Here is a 20332-nt window from a genome sequence, read left to right as displayed (position 1 = left end):
CCTCCCGGAGCATGAAGACCGGGATCCCCTAGAACTCCCAGAAAAACAAAGAAGACCGGGATCCCTAAGAACTCCCGAAAAAACAAAACAAAAACGGCCGGTGAGGATCTTAAAAGACCTCCCGGAGCATGAAGACCGGGATCCCCTAGAACTCCCGGGAAAACAAAGAAGACCGGGATCCCTAAGAACTCCCGGAAAAACAAAACAAAAACGGCCGGTGAGGATCTTAAAAGACCTCCCGGAGCATGAAGACCGGGATCCCCTAGAACTCCCGGGAAAACAAAGAAGACCGGGATCCCTAAGAACTCCCGGAAAAACAAAACAAAAACGGCCGGTGAGGATCTTAAAAGACCTCTCGGAGTATGAAGACCGGGATCCCCTAGAACTCCTGGGAAAACAAAGAAGACCGGGATCCCCTAGAACTCCCGGGAAAACAAAGAAGACCGGGATCCCCTAGAACTCCCGGGAAAACAAAGAAGACAAATCCTAAGTTACTAATGAAAAATAAAATTCCGACCTCCCAGAATAGCTCGGGGCAAAATAGCCAAGAGCGTCATAGCCCCAGGCCAATCTCCAAAAAGCGAGCTCGGCATAACATTAACCTCACAAATCAACTTCTAGTGCTGAGTTCGCTAGCCTAGAAAGAGGTTCGAACTGCAACGCGTCCGGGCAATACTCAGAAGTATAGGACGAGCTGCAGATTGCAGGAATAAAAGCCTGAAGCAAAAAGCAAAGAACCGATCTCCTAGCCCGGATAGTTTCGCAATATGTGACACTCAGAAGGATGGATACAGGCAAAAGAGTGCATTCCTAGTTCAAGCCAATTGGTCATAAGCAGACATTTAATAAGAACAACCCAAACAAGAAGCACAAATGACAAAAGCCGACCTCCCCGTGGAACACACAGAAAGGAAAGCGCCAGACAGCCGATCTCACAACCAAAAAAGGCAAAATAAAACCGCCTAAGGGGAGGCCATGCGAGCGCAAATAAAATACAGAAATTTACTTCCTCACTACTCATGTAATAAATATTGCGGAAGTAAAGGGGCAACCCGAGGAAAATTTAGCATCAAACAGAGAATACCTCAGCTACAATCAGCCCTGTTATTTACCATTCAAAGGTATGCGATCTGAAGTTTCTTAGTGAAATATCTCAGTCAAATATAAATTACGAGATATGAAGGTTAAGTGCTCCAATTACGATAAGAAAAGATAAGTTCAAGAAGAAAATAAAAGCAACAATAGTTCAAGTAAAAGAAAGTAAACTCTCATTAGAAGGAGAAGATAGTACAACTTATTTATTTGATACATTTGAAGGAAAAACAGTCCTCAAAGGACTTACATCTCTCAGAATACCATCACCTATAGTATCTCTATCCACATTTACATCCAGAGGAGATCTGGCACCCTCCAACCCTGGGTCCGAGCCTCCCGTCTCAGGCTCGAGGCCTTCGCCTTCAGTCCCGGAGTCCTCCATATTGTCCCCCTGTTGCTCGGACTCTTCTCCAGGAGACCCAACCGCAATGCGAGAGGTCCCCCTAGGCAAGGGGAAATCATCCTCCCCATACAGAACCTCTTCTCCATCAGAATCCATTTCTCTAGCTCGAAGTTTTGTCAGAGGAGTATCAGGAGCACGTCTGGCTTCCCTTAAACCCCTATTATAGCCAGATCTAAACATACGAAAGGCTTTTTTCCAAATAGCAGTCTTCATCTCCTCGGAGGCTTTATACTCATCCAGATGCACCTCGCAGGCCTCAGCTATAACCGCCTTCAATTCAGAAGAATCCTTATAGTCTTGGAGGTGAGCTTCACAGGCCTGCTCAATCTTTCCTTTCAGCTCCTCCGACTCCTGATACTCCTCCAGCCGCCTCTCACATTCACACTGGATCTTCTCCTCGGAATGTTTAACCACCTTGAGCAAGGCTAAACATTTACGCTCTGCAGCCCTAACTTCATGGCTAAGCTGTTGGTTGCGAAGCGTAGACTCCTCGGCCGATGAAACCAGGTCTCTGATACGCGCAGAACTCGTGCTCAGCTCCTGCTCAAGGACCTCCACCCGAACCAAGGCCCTCTCTTTTTGAATATTCACCTTATTTAGGTGAACCTGAAGCCCTTCAAAATCAGCCTTCAAGGCCTCATACTGGCGCTGGACCTCCTCCTTCTGGCTTATCGCCTCATCCCTTTCACGAAGGGTCTCCACCAGGGAGGACAGCTGCTTCAAAACTTCTTCACTTCGAATCTCTGCTGCAACCGCCCTCTCATCCGACTCCTTGAGAACCTTGCGAGTATGAGACAACTCTGCCTCCAGGGACTTAGCACGCTCTTGTGCCTCAGCCGTTCTCTTGTCGGCTCTTTTGAGGGCCTCCAAGGCAGAATGCAGCTTCGCTTGGAGGGACTCAGTATGAGCTCGAGCTGCGGCAAGGTTGCCCCTGGCATCACCAGTGGCAGACAAATTCTCCTCCAGACGCGCCTCTTCTACCCGGCGGTCCACAGATTCCCGGAGAGAGTGATCGCGGGCATCCACTTCCATGAAGAGGCCCATCACCTAAAACAAAGGAAAAAACTGTTAAAACAAAGAAAACCAGAATAAAAGCAGAGGAGGTAGTTTAGCTTACCATCAGGAGCATCTCCCTGATCGTATCTCCGAGCTCCTCGCGAGGTCAGGAGCGGAACGCTACTTGCTCCCTAGTAGAGCTAGCCAAAAGACCAGTGAGAGCAACCAAGCGCGGATCCGAAGCCTCCAAGACGCCACCAAACATCCGTTCCTTGACAATCTCAACAACCACGCTAGCTAAGGACTGAGGAGTGATATCCTTTGCGTTCAGAATGTCGTTATCAGGAGCTGACAGCAGTGGTATCACAGGGACTTCTTTCTCTTTCCCAATGGGAGGGAGAGCTGGAGCTGATCCCTTAACAACCTTGGATCTCTTTTGAGCTGGAGCTGGGGATGGCACCTCGAGGGAGGCAGGACGTTTGTCCCCTACCTTCTCTATGACATCCTCGTCCTTGGCAAGGTCAGACCTCGCCTCCTCAGGGGCATCCCTGGTAGGAACCTCTGGAGCACTATCGTTAACAAGAACGATCTCCAGTCCTGTCCCAGGAGCCTCCTCTTCAATAATAGGGGATTTAAGCCTCCCCCCTAGTGCCTCCTCAACAGAAGGAGCAAGATCCGTCCTCATCTGGCCAATATCCACAGCCTGCTTCACAACAGTTAGGGGAGCTCCTTCCACATCCTCTGTAGAACCCTGACCAGATTTAGCCTCCTCAACAGGTTTCAAGGCAGAGGCCGACCTACCATGACGAGATGATCGAGAAGGTCTGGCACCATGGGAGCTCGACTTTGGAGCCCGAGAAGGAGCTCTAGCTAGACGCCGGTTAACCTTCCTGGTAGAAACAACCCGGGCCACCTCTGCAGCGACCTCAGGCACGGGGCGCCCAGCTAGAAGAGCATCTAAAGCAGCGTTCATGCTCTCCCGAGACAGAACTAAGTTCTTCGGAAGCTTGATCTCATCCATTTTAACGTTCGAAGCTGCCAAAAAACACAAAGTCAGAAAGAGTTAGCGTACTTTCTAATATCACTTACGAAGAAAAGCGGAGTTGCTAAGCAAGGCATTATACCCATGTCCTGGATATCTCTAAGATTAGACACGAACATACACCTCTCGACGTCATACTTCTTGTCGACAGAAGTCAGTCGGAGATACGCCACCTGCTCGGTGAGGCTTAGTTGGGGCAGGTCGTTGATGCCCGGAGGGACATCCTCCCAGTCTAGCCCCACTCCCCATGGCACGCCGACATCTTTTCTCAGCTCCGCCATAAGGAAATTCTCTACCCATCCCTTTATTGAATCCTTGTAGCCCGTGAAAAGAGACAATCCACCACGGGGAGAAAAATAGTAAAATTTCTGAGTTGCCCTAACAAGGCAGAAGAAAGTGACAAATAGACACGCTGTGGGTGTAAAACCCCAACTCAGGCAAATGGACTCAAAACAAGCCATAAACAAAATAGAGTTCGGGGACAACATCCGAGGGGTTATCCCAAAATATTGAAAAACCTCGATGAAGAAAGGGGTGAAGGGGAAGGTCAGACCGAAATCCCTCTGTTTAAGAAAGAAGACTATGCGAAGACCCCTCTGGGGATCTACCAAACCAGGAGGGGCAGGTTTTGGAAGAACTATCCTTTCATTCCGGAAAGGAGCGCGAATAAGGTAAAGAGGAGTATCTAAATAACTCCGAGAAATATACTTGGTTATGGAGGAAGGAGTAATGTGCGACTCGAGATTGATAACATCGGGAAGTTTAGAATCCTCCATGGAAAAGTAAAAGAGCGTACCTGAAAATCAATAAGGTTGAGAAGGCAGAAGAAGTTGAAGGAAAACAGAGAGCAGACGAGAACAAGTTTCTTCGAGAGACAAAGAGAATTCAGAAGGAAAGGCAATAATGAAACGCAATGTCACTCTGAACAGTTTTGTCTTGGAGCGGCGCGGTCATTAATTACTCTCGAAGTTTACCCCCTCCTCAGTTATACAATAACTGACGCGAAGGTAAAGGGGCAATAATCGAAGGTAAAGGGGCAATAACCGACGGCCGCTAGACTTCGCCACCTCTATTAAGGGTTGGGCCCACGGCAATAGCCCATCACCCGAAAACAATTGACGGACAGGCCCAAAAGCCCACATGCCATCTGCATAGAACAAATCCAACTCGCTCAAACCGTAAGACCGGGCTCCACTTGGACCTCTCACCCGACGATAAAGACCAGCCTTGCTTATTACCTAAGAAGGTCAGGAGCTCGGCTCACAGGATTAAAACAGAGCTCACGTGTACGACTAGTCAGACACATAACAGATGAAAGTACGATAAAGACCAGCCTTGCTTATTACCTAAGAAGGTCAGGAGCTCGGCTCACAGGATTAAAACAGAGCTCGCGTGTACGACTAGTCCAGCTCGAAAAGAAGTAAGTCAAAAGCTTAGTTGGCCGAATAAACTCTAGTTCTAAACGATTAAAGGGGCAAGAGGAGAAAGCAATACGGCAGATCCCTTGGGAAAAGTTATGGAGTAAGCAATCTAAGTATTTCAGTTATGATAAAGAAAGAACAGTTCAAGTATGAACGCAAAACAAAAATTTCATTAAAAGAAAAACACATTACAGCATGTCACAAATACCAACACTACGGACTAAAAGGCTATCCTTAAAAGATTTACACGCCCAGATACATCATCATCTACGTTTACATCACTATCGCCTACCCTACTATCTTAGCTTGTGGTTCCAAGGAATTCTTATAGTTCAGAAAATCGACTTCGTAAACCAACTAAGCTCCGCCTCGAGATGTGATTTGCGGTACATACGAACGAGCTCAGATATTATATGCCGATCTCATGAAAAACATAAGTCTTCGAGTTAAAGTCCCAGGGAGATCGGCACCATTACCCGTCCACCTGCCCGAAGCACCAACAAAAAACCAGCAAGGTATTCTGAAAGGCAATGAAACAAGTGAAGGCAACACCAGAAAATTAGCGAAACATTCTGAAGAGCAATGGAACAAGTTGAACTTCCAACATTGTAAAACATATGCGGAAAGACATCATCAGGAGATAGGGCAAACTTTGATCCTGTTGACCTGAAATTCGCGATTGATCTCAAAGTCCGAGAGGACCTAAAATGTAACAGCCTGAAAACCGGTACCCTGCCGTAACGGCTCCAAACTGTTCGGCGCTAGGATCCAGATCGGCTTAAGGCCGCCGGGACCCGTAGCAAGCCACTAAACATGCTAAACCTCGGGTCTAATCCCATACATGATCAAACTTTTCGTGAAAACTTAAACTTTTCATACTAATCTTTAAAACTTGTTTTACCTAACTTGGCTTGATCTATGCGCGAGAACATAGAACCTCATACCCGATGGGTCATCAAGCTAACCTTAAAACCACGTCCGCTTGGGTCAAGGGATTGAAATCCTTTCTTCCCTCACGGCCGTTCAAACTCATAGCATAAAACAATTCACATCATGAAAACCTTTCATAAATCGTTTTAGAATGATCATGCATAAACCAAGGGATTCAACCAAACACTAGGGCAAAGCACTACTCTATCCATTCATGACATTCACATGACATTACTAAGCTTTTCTTAACTTTACTCTATCTCTTTTCAACATAGTTCTTTCCATTCATAATCTTTATATACATCATGACTTTCTCTTTACAATCATGTCCACTAACTAACTAGTCAAGCATACAAAACAAAGCATAACATCTCTTTATATCCATAAACATATACATACCACTATAACAAAACTAAGCTAAGCTATTACAACCAATCCCATGCTTATACTCTGATACTTCCCATAGATCACTCTGACTTGACTTTAGCCCTGCAAAACTGGGATTAGGGGAAAGGGATGAGCTAAAAAGCCCAGTGAGTAGAAACAGAGAAAACAGTTCATTAATTACATGCTTTCATGAAATGCGCCATATCACAACTATTACACAACAATCCTTTTCACTCCCGCTTGAGTTCACGCTAGCATTCTCTTCCTCTCGCGGGTGATTTTAGAGGGTTCTCGAAACGTCCTTCCCTTCAGGGTTAGACATGACCCCAACATTCCCTCTGTCATAACTCGGCCCCGAAGGAGCTCTCATTGGGCTTTCCTACATGTACTCGCCCGACTAACAAGGACTCAATGACAGACTTACGGGCTATTGAGGTCGCCTTGGTCCACCCATCTCATCATATAATCAACAATTTATGCAATGCGTCACCTTCGTGAAACTAGTGCAATCATCCTATTACATATAAACATGATGCATGAGCATGCTTTAGGCATTTGATTTTATTAAAATAAAAGATTAAGTTAGTTCTACTCACCTCCTGGCAGACGCTGACTGACTCTGCAACTGCTAGCACTACTGGCCTCCTCGGTCTCTCGGGTCCGATCCTACACAGGTGGACTCGAATGAGGTGCCAAACACACTCTAACAACTCATAAGCAACTCCCCAAAAACCCTCTAAAACATCACTTAAACATACATAGAAAACACCCAAGAAACGGCTGGACAGGGCACTTTCGGCGGCACCTTCGGCGGCCGAAAGTCCCTTCCAGAGACGAAACTCGGGTAGGTTCGGCGGCAGGTTCGGCGGCCGAAACCCCAGGACAGAAATGAAACTCAGCCTTCGGGGGCACGTTCGGCAGCCGAAAGACTGCTTCCCATGCAGGTTCGGCGGCCGAACCTGGTCCCCTCTGGACGACAGGTCCGATTCTGCCAAGCCAAAAACCAAACTCAAAACACCCCAAATCCTTACATACTCTCTCCCAAACATGCATACTCACTCCCACATGCATAAAGGGGCATAAACTAACTTAAAACCCCAACAATACATCATATAAACATACATTGGCACAAAATCCACATAATCCTTAAACATGCATTTCTACCCCAAACTCAACCATCAAACTCTATAAAACTTGCTTAAAACTCATTAAAACATAAAGAAAAGCAGAGATCTACACTAACCTCTTGGAGATCGAGGGTGGTGTAATCCCTAACTCGGAGGTGTGGAGAATCCAAGCTCCAAAAGCCCCAAGCTCCCAAAACTCCTTTTAAGCTTTAAATCTTCAAACACAAGGGTAGAAATCATGAAAAACTTGAGAGATGGGTAGAGAAAACACGAAAACGACCAAAGGAAGGCATAAACTCACCTGAGCTCGAGAATGGGGAGAAAACTCTTCCATTTCCGATCTGAGGGCCTTTTATAGGTGGCCTGGTCGAAGACCTTCGGCGGCCTAACGTGCCCCCTAAACTCATGCATGTTCGGCGGCCGAACTTGACTTTCGGCGGCCGAACCTTGGCTCGTTCAAACAAGACTTTCGGAGGCCAAAGGCGCTCCCGAAGCCTTTCCATGTTCGGCGGCCGAACTTCACTTTCGGCGGCCGAACCTGGCAAACGCTTCCTTGGTCTTTTCTTTTCAAAACTCAATTCTTTTTCATTTAAAACCATGAAATCAGTAGAAAACACTTTAGAAAACACATTTTACCCCTCTAGAAGCCTCTGGCATCTTCGGAAATTCTAGATTCCAACGGAGATTCCGCCGGAAGGTAGGGATTCCGATGCCGGAATCTAGCCGGGTATTACATTCTTCCCCCCTTTAAGAACATTCGTCCCCGAATGTTCCACAAACAAACAGGCATCTCAAAACATAGCATCAACATACATAACATGCAAGCAACAAGCAAGCAAAACTAAAAACCTCTTCTCCTAAAAGAGAGACACGAGTACCGCTGGAGTATAAACTCCCAGGTCTCCAAAAGAAACACCTTAGCAATACCCAACCTTCTCCTGAACTCAACAAGCTTCCGCTGCGCTACTCTGATCCTTACTCTTCTCTTCTCTTCTCATCTTTACTAACTGGCTTCCTCTCACTGCTAACCCAAACTAACTCTAACTCTCACAGGTAGTACCCGAATTTCAGATCTATCTTGGAAAAACAAACAGCTCCTACTAGCTGTCCCAATAGATCATCCATCCTGCATGGGAAATACCTGCCCTTGGTAGTGACCTTGGTCGACTGCTTACCGTCGTTATAAAGTCTCAAGGATCTACCCTTCGTTTCCCACAACAACACTGGAACACTCCAGGGTGAGGTACTAGGTCGGATAAAACCCCTATCTACCAAGCCTCACCTCTATTCTGATAACTATCAACTACACGTGCCATCCTATAGGGAAGGATAGAAATGGTTCTGCGTCCAGACACCACTCCTATACCAAACTCCATTTCCCTAACAGATGGTGAACCTGACAACTCGCCTGGGGAGACATCTACGAACTCTCTCTAACAACTGGCACTGAGGCTGGTTCCCCGACCTGACTGCTGAACTCTCAAACAAGAGCTAGAACTTTCTGACAACCCCTCCTACGTACCCTACGAACCTGACAGGCCGACATCAAACCTCTAGGCATCCCTACTGTGTTCCCTCAGAAGACTACCTCTGACCCATCCTGTCCCCTGAACTTGACTGTAACGACCCGGAAACCGGTACCCCTCAGTAACGGTCCGAACCATCACTGGCACTAGGATCCAGATCGGCTTAAGGCCGCCGGGACCCGTAGTCAGCCAACTATACTCTCTGTGTACCTGATAAATCCCATTCATAACACAAAACAATACTCACAATCCTGTAAAACTCTGTAGGCTTAACCACTGCTACTCAGATATGTCAATCTGAAATGGCCCTCAGGGCCTGTACCAGGGACTACTATCTGCTGTGGTCCAGGGATTAACACAATCTGTAACACATCCCACTGGTATCTCATCGAAGCCATACATTAAGCCTAACTCACACATTTCTCATCAAGAAACGTAAAACAGGATTGTGTACAAGGGATGAATCATACATCACACTATAGCAGTGACACTAGGGAAAGCATAAGTCTATCCAGTATATGACAGTACATATCTCTCTATTACATTACAACTAATCTTTCAATTACATCATGTCCACTATCCTATTACAACATACATTCATGCATAACTGTCCTCTGTACTCTTGCTGACTTTGACTTCTCCTAGCTATCTCAGAACCTGCAAAACTGGGGTTAAGGGAGTGGGATGAGCTCTAGAGCCCAGTGAGGAGGAACAATAAAAACAGTTCATTCATTACATGCTCTCATGAAATGCATCACATCACAAACATATCATCTCAAGGATGAACTTGTCACCATAGCCCTCTACATACATAATAGTATGTCCAACTGTGCCAGGGGCGATTAGGCCTCACCTAGACTACTCTGAAGTAACTCATATCATAACATGTCCAACTGTGCCAGGGGCGATTAGGCCTCACCTGGACTGCTCTGAGCTCTGATCTGACAGCCCAGCTGTCTCACTCATAGTACCAGGAGCGACCTGGACTAACCAGGGGCGACCTGGTATGGCTATCTCATGCCATAACTCTGTATCTGTGCTCTATCAAGGGCTAAGGATCATGCAACATTCATCCACACAAGTATCATCTTATGCAATGCATCACCTTCGTGATTTCTAATGCAATACAACCTAATACAAAACATGGCAATTTATGATGCATGGATCATGCTAGAAGTGTGTCATTTCTGAATTTAAAATATAAAGTTTAGTTCCACTCACCTGTAGCCTCTACTTGGCTAACTCTGGGCTACCTCTAACTCTGAGACCGCTACGACTGCTAACCTCTGCGGTTCCTCGGGTCCAATCCTACAATGGAGGATGTAAATGAGGCACCACACATACTATATGCCACTGATAAAACAAGTCCCCAAAACCCCTCTAGAACACCTCAAAACATGCAGGCAAAACAAGCAAAGGAAGGCTGGACAGGGCACCTTCGGCAGCACCTTCGGCGGCCGAATGTCTCCTCCAGAGACGAAAGTCAGGCATGTTCGGCGGCCTAACTTGGACTTTCGGCGGCCGAACCTGAGTTCATCCATAACTCAGCTTCAAGCTTCAACCAGCCTCCCAACTCTTTCCATACTCCCCAAAGCATGCATTCAACCTCTCAAACGATGCATATACTCATGTACATGCTTCAAGGGGTCCATAACTAACTTAAAACCCCAACAAAACAACAAACATAACACATACACATACTTACACCATTAACTCATCAAAACTAACCTAAGCATGCAACTCGACATAAACTCCCATACCCTCTGTAAAAAGCTTTTAAAACTCATTAAAACAAATATAAAAACTTCCCTTACCTCCTGAAATCAGAAGAGGAACAACCACACTCAGTAAATCCTCCTCCAAAGCTTCCACACCTCAAAACCTCACTTTTCTCTCAAAAACATTCAAACTCACTGAAAACACGACCAACCCTCTGCCTAAGCTGATAAAAGCTTGCAGATGAGTCAAGGGAGACGTGGCCAAACCTCTGGTCATGATCTGGAGGTGAACACCTGGCCAAACCACGGACTGAGGAGTGTGCACAACTAACCGACCACCTCAGCTTCGGCTGCCGAAACTGCATGCAAAACCATGCAACTTTCGGGGGCCGAACATAACCTTCGGGGGCCGAACATTGGACACTTTCGGCGGCCGAACTTACCATTCGGGGGCCGAACATGACAGACACTCCTTTGGCTAACTCTCCACAAAACTTAACTCTTTTCTTAATCAAATCCTTAAAAATACTTAAACCCATCAGTCTTAAAAATCGTTTAGAAAACCTTCACTCTACCCTTCTAGACACCTCTGACATCCTTGAATTCCACCGGACGGTAGGAATTCCGATGCCTGATTTAGCCGGGTATTACAATCTTCCCCCCTTACAAAACATTCGCCCTCGAATGTTAAAAACAAACAAACACATATACACACAAGTAAATAAGGAAAGCCTACCACCTTCCTCTAAGAAGCGACACAGATACCACTGGAGTACATACTCCCGGGTTAGCCATATTGTCTGACTCTGTGGATTCTTATCTGCTTCATCTGTGTCCATACTCTATAGGGACTGCTATCTTTCTTTTTCTCTTTGGCTCTTCTTAGCTTTCTCACTACGCTAGCTCTTTACCCTTAGTTTCCTTGTACTCACTCCGGTCAGAGGAGCAATGACTCTCAGGATATGCTTCGCTCACTCACTCTACTTGTGACACAACATAAGGGAAAAGACATGCCCTGATCTTGGCCTTCATGCCATGTTCTCTAGCTACTACAACACGGAGTAGCTACTGAGCATGCTTCTCTGTTTTCTGAACGCTTCTACGCTTTTGCTGCGCACTCTGATCCTTGCCCGCCTTTTTCTTCTTTACTATACTGGCTTTTGTGTTTTTTTTTTTTTTTTTTTACTCTCTCTAACTCTTAGCTCTATCATGGAGGATCAGCAGCTCCTACTCGCTGTCTCCACAGACTATTAATCCTGCGTGGGAACACCTGTCCTTGATAGTGATTTTGTGTAACTGCTCACAAGTTCAAGGTTTCATCCTTCGTTTCTCACACTGACACTGGAACATTCCAGGGTGAGGTACTAGGTCGGATAACCTTTCTCTACCAAGCTTCTCTATACTATGCTGACTATGCTCTCTTTGCAGGTGCCATGCTGTAGGGTAGAAGGAAAGAAGGAAAGAAATGGTTCCGCGTCCAGACACCACTCCTATTCCAAACTCTGACTCCCTGACAGATGGAAAACCTGACAGCTCGTCTGGGACAACCATCTAGAACTCACTAGCAATGGGCGTTGAGGCTGATTCCCTGATCTGACTCCTAAACTCGCTCACAAGAGCTCGAACCCTCTGATACCCTTTCCTGTGTACCGTTGAGCCTACTGGGCTGACATCAAACCTCTAGGCACCTATACTCTGTCCCTTCCAAGGACTATCTCTGATCCATCTTAGCCTCTGAACTTTCTTACCTTGTCTCTCCAGACACAGACACAGGTAGTATACTGAGTAAGTAGCCAATCCGCCCTAGAATGACATCAACTAGTCAACTCTAGAACCATAAGGTCAGCTGGATAGTCTCTACTCACTCCAACCGCTAAACTGCTCTGACTGACTGACTCTGCCACAGATGGATCATACTCGGGTCCACGAACCCAGAGAAAACACTCTAAGCCTAGAAGGCATCCAACCCACTCGATTACCAGCTCACTCAGTCACAAGGAAGTAGACATACGCGGGTTCAAAACAAACAACATACACATCCAAACATCCACAAGTGAACATACCTGACGTCACTGTGTTTGATGTGATAGCTTCCTACTGAGTCAGAGTGAAGATCCGAACTATAGGTAACGAACCTTCTCTCGGGAACGTACTAATGAAAAGGCTAACCCTTTCCTCTGCCTCAATTTATCACCGAATCCCAGAGTAAACTGAAAGCGCCTCCTGAACTTACCCTTAGTCTTACTCTTTTCTTTCTCTATTTCATTCTAGTTTGCGTATTCTTTTTCTTTCTTTTGTTTTGTTACTCTGATCTATGACACTTACTTTTTTCTTCCTCTTATTCTTTTCTTACTCTGTTCTTTGACTTATTTCTTATCTTTGAGGGCTGCACTCGGAGATGAGAGATTACTCTCCCTATACCTGGATAAAAAGCATCTCATAGCAACACTCTCGACTATCTTTCCTGGTTCACTATCTCGCTATTACTCATTTGGCTTTTCCTATCTCTCGCACTCTCCTTACCATTCTTCGTTCTCACTCTCTTCGTTTAGCGGGTGGTACACCTGATGACTTGTCTGGGTCCTATCGACAACTTTTCTCTGACTGTGGGCACTACAACTGTTCCCCTTCTAATCTGACTAACTACGCTGTTCTCTGACACAAGCAAGAAACCTTTGATAACCTCTCCTAAACAGCGTAAGAGCCTCTAGGGCTGATAGCAAACTTCTAGGCATCTCTACTTTGTCCCCTCACACATTACCTGTGATCCATCCATCCTAGTCTCAAAGCCTGACTACTCTGCCTCTGCTATCTAAGGCAGTACGATGAGTAGTGTAATACCCGGCTAGAATCCGGCACCGGAATTCCTATTGTCTGGTGGAATCCGGGGTGTCGGAATTCTCAAAAGGGTAGGATTTATGTTTTACTAGGTATTATGATGTGTTTCAATGTTTGAAGGTTAAGGGAAGTGAGTTTTGAGTTGAAATGACCTAAGGCAGTTGAGCCAAGTTCGGCCGCCGAAAGTAAGTTCGGCCGCCGAAAGTGTTTGGCTTCCGAAGGGAAGTTCGGCCCCCGAATGTTGCATGGTGTTACATGCGATTGGGCAGCCGACGATGAGTTGGCCAGCCAGCTGAGTCATGTTTGTGTTGACAAGTGTTGGCCTCAGATTCTTGCCATGGAATGACCACGTCTCTTATGACTCATCTGTACATGTTTTTGGTTGTTCTCACAGCAGTTTGAGGTGCTTGCAAAGGTATTGAGAGAGTTTGAGAGTGTGAGAGGAGGTGATCCGTTTTCCCTTGTTTAGAGTGTGTAGCTTCTTACGACAGGAGGTAAGTGATGTTCTTGAATATGTTTTCTGAAGGTTTTAGGGGGATTTGTGGAAGGAGATGCATGTTTAGGTTCTTCATGATAGTTTTGATGAGTTATGCATGTATACATGTGTATATGTTATGTTTGTTTTGTTGTTTGGGGTTATTAGCTAGTCTTGGACCCCTGTGATCATATACATGAGTATATGTATGTTGAGGAGGTGAAGTTTGCATGGTTTGAGAAGTTGAAGGAAAGAAGGAGATGGTTTGTCGTTGAAACTGAGTTCTGGAGGAACTCAGGTTCGGCAGCCGAAAGTTCATTCGGCCGCCGAACCTCCTGCATGGTAGCTTAGGCTGCCACAGCTTGCCCCCGCAAGTTTTGCATGTTCGGCTCTGTTTGGGGGATTCGGCCGCCGAAGGTGCCGCCGAAGGTGCTTGAGTTTCGTCTCTGGAGAGGACATTCGGCCGCCGAACCTGCCGCCGAAAGTGTTCTGTCCAGCTTTTCTTTTGCATGTTTTTGCATGGCTAGGTAAGTGAGTTTTAGGGGATTCTTGGGGAGTGTAATAGAGGTCTTGATAAGTTAGTTTGGTCCCTCATTTGAATCTCTATGTGTTACAGACCAGAGGAACCAGAGAGAGCAGCAGTGAGTACTGCTCCAGAGGTAAACCTGCAGAGTCAGTCAGTCCAGAGCCAGAGGTGAGTGGAACTAAACTTATGACTTTTAATTGAATCACAAACTGCTTTTAGCATATCTCATGCATCATGTTTATGCCATAGGTTGATTGCATTAGTATTCACGAATATGTTGCATTGCATTGTTATTTGATGATGTGAGTAAATGCTGAATGATCCAATAGTCACAGACAGGAAGACCAGGAGCCTTTGACTACGCCCTGGCACGTATAGCAAAGACCAGGAGCCTTTGACTACGCCCTGGCAGGTATATAGCAAAGTCCAGGAGCCTTTGACTACGCCCTGGCAATGGTAAGTTCACAGGTGTTATATACACATATACATATATGACAGGAAGACCAGGTGCTCGCTTCTACGCCCTGGCACAGAGTTACTGGGACTATGTGGTGACAGGTTTACTCTTGATGTGGCTTGTCTGTGATATGATGCATTTCATGAGATCATATTTTACTGGGCTATTTTACTGTTCTACTCACTGGGCTATAGAGCTCATCCCACTCCCTTAACCCCAGTTTTGCAGGTTCAGTGTACAGTGTACAGGGACAGTTCAGCAGAGTACAGGAAGAGTAAAGAGATCTGTAATAGCTTAGAGTGGACATGTAATATGAAAGAAATGTCATAGTGATTGCTTGACCTAGTGATGTATGTGTTGTACATGATCTGTATATGTATATATGTTTTCCTGTATATGAAAACCAGGCTTAACAGGTATGAGTTACCCATCTAGAGCAAGCTCTAGTCAGGGATACAGAGTACAGAGTACATGAGTACAGCGTACAGAGATAGTGCATGCACAGGTTAAGCCTTGGTTCAGAAAAGAGTTTTATTTTCACTGAAACATGTATGATCATGTATGAGGTTTACAGGTACACAGAGAGTATAGCAGGCTTGCTACGGGTTCTGGCGGCCTTAAGCCGACCTGAATCCTAGCGCCGGTGACGGTCCTTTTTGGGGTCGTTACAGATTGGTATCAGAGCCCTAGGTTCACATGATCGGACCTATAGAGACAGTGTTGGGCTCAGATAGGTTAGAAGTGGTCAAGCACAATAGGAAATATCATGTCCACTAGGATAGGGTCTTGAGTCCTATCTGCTATGATATGCTATGAGTGTTGTATGTGTATGTTTGATATGTGATGTTCATATGCTAAAGTGGTATGTTATATGTGTGTTTTCAGAGGAAAGATGCGAGGAACTCGTCGATCAGCTCGATTGACTGGAGTCCCACCAGAGAATGAGAGACCAGCTGCTCGTCCTCCTGCATTGCCAAGGGCAAGGTCTCAGAGATCTAGCAGGGAAGGCATGTCAATAGACCCTAGAAGGTCTGTAGACGAGAGCAGAAGAGGAGTAGTTAGGGGAGGAAGATCAGAGGAAAGGAGGGAAGCTATGGAAATTGATCAGTCTAGAGATGATAGCATGGGTATAGGCAGTTTTGAGGAAGGTATGGGAGAGTCGCAGGGAGGTGCTCAGGCCTCAGATTTTGGCTATCCATCCTTGTTTCAGGAGCCAGAGTATCCGATGGAGGGGATGTCGGAGTACTCTCGATTTGACCCATATCCTACATACATGCCATATATGCCATATCCTCACTATTACCCATCATATCCACCATATCCTATGTATCCATCTTCCCCTATACATCCAAATGCAGCACACCTAGAGCCAAATGAACCAAATGAACCAGTATTACCACCAGAACCAGTAGCCCCTGTTGTTGACAGACATGAACCTAGCTCATCTGGAGGTAAAGTCCAAATGACGGAGTACTTGAAATTGGATGCTCCTAAATACAACACAGGAGATGATCCATTTGATTACCTCAGAGCAGTTAGGATGATCACCAGTGAGTTGGGAGCAGATGATAGGAGAGCCATTGAGATGGCAGGTTTCACAATAAAATGCAAGAAAGCCAGAGAATGGTTTAAGAATTATGTGGAGCCTAGAATGGACAGCATGTCATGGGGAGAGTTCGCCAATGAGTTTGCCGGGTGGGCTTTTCCTGACAGTTCGAGGGAGATGAAAGTAATTGAATTTGAACAGTTGCGACAGACAGATGAGATGAGTGTTGATGAATTTACAGATAAGTTCCTGGATCTGCTTCAGTACGTGGGTCAGGCCTATGATACTGATCAGAAGAAGGCGAGGAGATATACCATGAGACTTCATTCCAGGTATTCTTCTTTGATCCTTCCAGCAGAAAAGGAGAGTTTTCACTCGATTATAGATGCAGCTAGGAAGATGGAAGCTAGTGCTAAGAGTCAGAAACAGTCACAGGCACAGGCTTCGGGTGCTAAGGCCCCCAGTTCAGGTGCGACAGGCAGTAAGCGATGGGATAGAGCGAGAGGAACAAGGAAAGGGTTCTGGAGTAAAGTAAAGTCAGGTCTGGGAATAGGTAGTGGCTCAAGCTCTGGCACAGCTCCAGTCTGCAGACGATGCGGAAAACCACATGGAGGCGTTTGTCGGTTGGGATCTACAGCTTGTTTTCGATGTGGACAGGAAGGGCATATTGCTCGGGATTGTCCGCAGATGACTTTTGCACCATCCCAGCAGATGAGTTCAGGCAGTGTGGTACAGCCAGTTGTACGGCCAGTAGCTCCAGTCATGCCTCAGACTAGTGGCAGAGGCAGAGGTAGAGGGGTAGCCTCTACTTCAGCAGCAGGTTCCCGAGGTGGAAATCCGGTAGCCCCAGCACGGATTTTCACAGTGACACAAGAGGAGGCTAACACGTCGAACACAGTGGTGTCAGGTAATCTCATCATTGGGTGTTCAGATGTGTATGCTTTGATGGACCCCGGTGCTTCTCATTCCTTTATTGCTTCGAGAGCCATAGAGCGATTGGGTTTGATCAGTTCTGAGTTAGAGTATCCTCTCTGGGTCAGTGGACCTAGATGTGACCCATCAGTGGCAGTGTCAGTCTGTCGTTTCAGTCCAGTGTTTATAGAGGGTAGATGCCTTCCAGCTGACCTTGTGGTTCTAGACTTGACAGATTTTGATGTCATTCTAGGGATGGATTGGCTATCTGCATATAGTGCTACGTTGGACTGTCGAGAGAAGCGAGTGAGTCTCAGAGACCAGGATGGGTCAGAGTGTGTCTTCAGAGGAGACAGGAGAGGTACACCCAGAGGTATGATTTCAGCCCTTCAGGCTCGTCGTTTGCTTAGGAGGGGTTGTCAGGGGTTTCTAGCTCATGTGAGAGAGCTAGACAGTCAGGTTAGGGAACCAGCCACAGTACCAGTAGTCCGAGAGTTTCTCGATGTGTTCCCAGACGATTTGCCAGGACTACCACCTGATAGGGAGATAGGGTTTGAAATTGAATTACTGCCAGGTACTAGACCTATCTCTATTCCTCCCTACAGGATGGCGCCAGCTGAGTTAACAGAGTTGAAAGCACAGTTGCAGGACTTGGTAGATAAGGGTTTCATCCGCCCTAGTACCTCACCTTGGGGTGCTCCAGTGCTCTTTGTCAGAAAGAAGGATGGATCCCTTAGACTTTGTATCGACTACAGACAGTTGAACAAGGTCACTATCAAGAATAGGTATCCCTTACCTCGGATTGATGATCTATTTGACCAGCTAGCTGGAGCAGGTTGTTTCTCGAAAATAGATCTGAGATCTGGGTATCATCAGTTGAGAGTCAGAGAGGCAGATGTGCCTAAGACAGCTTTCCGGACCAGATATGGGCATTATGAGTTCTTAGTGATGCCGTTCGGGTTGACTAACGCCCCTGCAGCATTTATGGATCTCATGAACAGGGTATTCAGTGAGTTTCTGGATCACTTTGTGATTGTGTTTATCGATGATATTTTAGTGTATTCCAGAGATGCAGAGGAGCATGCCCAGCATCTGAGGATTGTTTTGCAGACACTGAGAGAGCATGGTTTATATGCTAAGTTCTCGAAGTGTGAGTTTTGGTTGAGCATTTCCTTCTTGGGACATGTAGTATCAGCAGAGGGTATTGAGGTAGACCCCAAGAAGATAGAGGCTGTAGCTAACTGGCCCAGACCCACGACAGTGACTGAGATTAAAAGCTTTCTGGGACTGGCAGGTTACTACAGGAGGTTCGTTCAGAACTTCTCAAAGATAGCAGCTCCTATGACCAAATTGACGCAAAAGAACCAGAAGTTTATCTGGTCAGACCACTGTGAAGAGAGCTTTGAGCTCCTCAAGAGGAGATTGACAACAGCACCAGTGTTAGCTCTGCCTGTGAGTAATGAGGACTTCACAGTGTTCTGTGATGCATCTCGAGTGGGATTGGGTTGTGTATTGATGCAGAGTGATAGAGTAATAGCTTATGCTTCTAGACAGTTGAAGAAGCACGAGTTAAATTACCCTACCCATGACCTAGAGATGGCAGCAGTTATCTTTGCACTTAAGATGTGGCGGCATTACCTCTACGGAGTTAAATGCGAGATCTTCACCGATCACAAGAGTTTACAGTACATCTTAAGTCAGAGAGAGCTAAATTTGAGGCAGAGAAGGTGGGTCGAATTGCTCAGTGATTATGATTGTAAGATCCAGTATCACCCGGGTAAGGCGAATGTTGTCGCAGACGCCCTAAGCCGGAAGTCACTAGGCAGTTTATCTCATATAGCAGCAGAGCGGAGACCAGTTGTGAGAGAGCTTTATAAGCTCTTTGACGAGGGATTACAGTTAGAGTTATCTGGCACAGGTCTATCTGGATGAGATAGTGAGGTTACATGGAGTTCCAGTGTCTATAGTTTCAGACAGAGGACCTCAGTTTACTTCTCGCTTTTGGCGGAGTCTGCAAAGTGCGATGGGCACGAGATTAGATTTTAGTACTGCTTTCCACCCACAGACTGATGGACAGTCAGAAAGGACCATCCAGACCATAGAGGATATGCTTCGATTATGTGTGTTAGACTTTGGCGGTTCTTGGAGGCAGCATCTACCTTTGGTGGAGTTTGCCTACAATAACAGTCATCATGCTAGCATTGGGATGGCTCCTTATGAAGCTTTATATGGGAGGAAATGCAGATCCCCTGTTTGCTGGGAAGAGGTAGGAGAGAAGGCTCTTGCAGGGCCAGAATTAGTAGACATTACCAGTAGAATGGTGCCCATGATCAGAGAGAGAATTAGAACAGCTCAAAGTAGACAGAAAAGTTATGCAGATGTGCGCAGAAAACAGTTAGAATTTCAAGAGGGTAATTGGGTATTGCTGAAAGTGTCTCCAATGAAAGGAGTGGTTCGTTTTGGGAAGAAGGGTAAATTAGCTCCACGGTACATTGGACCCTTTGAGGTATTGCAGAGGATCGGAAATGTGTCGTATAAGCTGGATTTACCTGCTTCTATGGAGAGGATTCACCCGGTATTTCATGTTTCTATGCTACGACAGTTTGTGTCAGATCCGAATCAGGTTCTGAGTGAGCCTGAGGTGGAGATTCATACAGATCTCACCTATATAGAGCAGCCAGTGCGGATTCTGGACACGCAGATCAGACAGCTAAGGAACAAGGCGATTCCGATGGTGAAAGTTTTATGGAACCACCATAATCTAGAAGAGTGCACATGGGAGACGCGGGAGTCTATGCTCCAGCAGTATCCATATTTGTTTTGAGGTTCGTTTCCTCCTTGTGTTTTGTTTTTTGTGTGTTTTAGGAACATCCGAGGACGAATGTTCTTAAGGAGGGGAGAATGTAATACCCGGCTAGAATCCGGCACCGGAA

Source organism: Manihot esculenta, chromosome 15 (assembly GCF_001659605.2).
Source record: "Manihot esculenta cultivar AM560-2 chromosome 15, M.esculenta_v8, whole genome shotgun sequence".
NCBI classification, from domain to species: Eukaryota; Viridiplantae; Streptophyta; class Magnoliopsida; order Malpighiales; family Euphorbiaceae; genus Manihot; species Manihot esculenta.
This window is presented reverse-complemented; position numbering follows the sequence as displayed.